This window comes from Clupea harengus, chromosome 4, assembly GCF_900700415.2.
Source record: "Clupea harengus chromosome 4, Ch_v2.0.2, whole genome shotgun sequence".
NCBI lineage: Eukaryota > Metazoa > Chordata > Actinopteri > Clupeiformes > Clupeidae > Clupea > Clupea harengus.
In genome coordinates, this window is record NC_045155.1 from 31,873,164 (window position 1) to 31,875,663 (window position 2,500).

Consider the following 2,500-nt stretch of genomic DNA (forward strand, 5'->3'; position numbering starts at 1 on the left):
TGTGTGTGTGTGTGTGTGTGTGTGTGTGTGTGTCTGTGTGGCCTCAGGCATGATTCATTCCTTTCTTTACCATTACAGAGTCTTTGGGTGGAATTAGTTGGTTTTTTTGTCCCACTAGAAAAAGGCCCTCATTCTCCACACTCTGCCTCGTCTCTAAAAGGGTTTCAGCTGCAACAGCTGGATGCCTGGCAGGACCGGAGAGAACTTTTCCTTGTCAGAAACGCCTCGGACAAATCCCCTCTCTCGTCTTTTCATTTGTTCCTTTCAGAACAGCCGGAGCTGCACCAGAATCAGGCCAGACCTGGGACCTGTTCTGCTGTCCCTGATTGGTCCCACACTGGTGAGGGTGTATGTGTGTGTGTGTCTCTGTATGTGTATGTGTGTGTGTGTTTGTGTGTGTGTGTGTGAGTGTGAGTAACCCCAGCAGTCAGCCCTGTTCTGGCCCAGATACACCCTGATCTCACATCACTGTTGTGTTTTGTCCTACCTGGTTGGTCCCAGACTGTTGACGGTGTATAGATGGATGTGTGTGTGTGTGTGTGTGTGTTTGCCCCTGTCGCCACAGTGCTTACGCTAAGGGGGTTCAGGCCCTGCGTTCTGTAAAGCGCCTTGAGACAATTTCATTGTTTTGGCGGTATAAAAATAAAATTGAATACAATTGGATACTTCCTTCAACATTAGGCGTTTATTTAACATTATATGCAATCCTTCTTCGCCCACCACTCCAAAGGCTCCTCTTTCATTTAAAGCAGAGGAGGCCTTGGACTGAACGGAGTGGGTGTTCCTTTCATATTGCTGAGAACGGTTTGGATTTGGACACAATTCCAACCCCATGGGCGATGGCCTCTACACTCCCTGCCCGCAGCTTCTGCCTCTCCGGTCCAATAACATCACGTCTGAATACTTTCCTCTCCAGCGCGGCTCCAGGCAAGGATGTCCTTTTGGTCCGGTCCTCTTTCTGCTGTTGCCACTGAGCCCCGTTTGGCAGCCCGGGGCCGTCATCCACAAGTCTCAGGGGTTAGTTCAGGTAATGTTGAACAAAAGGTTTCCCTCTGTGCAGATGGTGCTCTCTCCTGCTCTTCATCTCAAACCCCAGGGTGTCACTGCCATGTGTGGGATCCACACTGGACACCTTTGGCGTCCTCTGGTTCAATTAGGACATACAGTAAGTAAGCTGCTCGTGACTTTCCACTACATAAAGTACCATTTAAAATAGTCTCTGATACGTAAGTTTATGTATTTAGGTGTCCAGGTCACAAATACATTTGACAGTCTGTTCAGAGCAAACTTTGAGCCTCTCCTAGCTAGAACCAAACAAAGTGCTGGTCGCCACTCCCTTCATCTCTACCTGGACGCATCAATTACATTAAAATGAACATCCTTCCCATGATCAGGACTAGTATTAATTTGACGTAGCTAGTATGAGGCTAGCATCTGACTTAGTACTAGCACTACATCAATGTTAATTAGCACTGAACCGTACACACGCTTGCTTCTCTCGTCATCTCAACACTAACGAGTTAAAATAGCCATTCTTTCTTCAACATTAGGTATTTATTTAACATTATGTACAGTCCCTATTCGTCCACCTCTCCAAAGGCTCTTCTTTCATTCGATGCAGATAAAGCCTTGGACTGAGAGGAGTGGGAGTCCCTTTTCTATACTTGAGAAAAGTTTGGATTTGGACATCCGTACGTATGTTTGCCAAACACACGCTTGCCTCTCTCGTCATGTCAACACTAATGAGAGATGTCAGACGCCAAACCTGTGCCTGGCGCGGAGTCGTTCTTTCTGTCTGATGAGTTTCGTCTGCTTGTACTGATATCACAGCGCATCAATGAGTGGGGCTTCCCTCCCTCATCTGGCACACACACACACACACACTGACGTTCTGAGCAAACATGAGATGTGAGACACGGAGAGAAACTCGGGCTGCGTCTCCCTCTCCTTCGAATGTCTCGTCTTCGTGAATAATTCGAGCGATCGTGAATTAATCATCAAGAGCTCAAACTATCCAACCCCGCACACACACACACACACACACACACACACATATACACACACACATATACACGCACATATACACACACATGTACACACTAGCATATAAACTGACTGCCTCTGCATCCTCATGGGGAACTGGTTTCATGGGAGAGAATGACAGAGGGAAGAGGGGTAGAAGGAGATAGAAGTAGAGAAAATGAGAGGGAGAGAGACAGAGAGAGAAAGACACACAAACACTGAGAGAAAGTGGTAGAGAGCCCACAGCGTCCCCCCTCTCCTCTCCTCTCCTCCCCTCCCCTCTCCTCTCCTCCCTCCCCCCTCTCCTCTGTGGGCTGGCCTTGTCCTAATAGCACCCCTCCTGACTCCAGCCAAGTAGTCAAACTTTGGGCCTTGAATTTGCACACTTCTTTGGCAGATGCTATCATAATAAGAGACTTAGAGCACATGGAAGGCATGCAGAACATGGTTTATGAGGAATCTCCAGGAACTACATTCA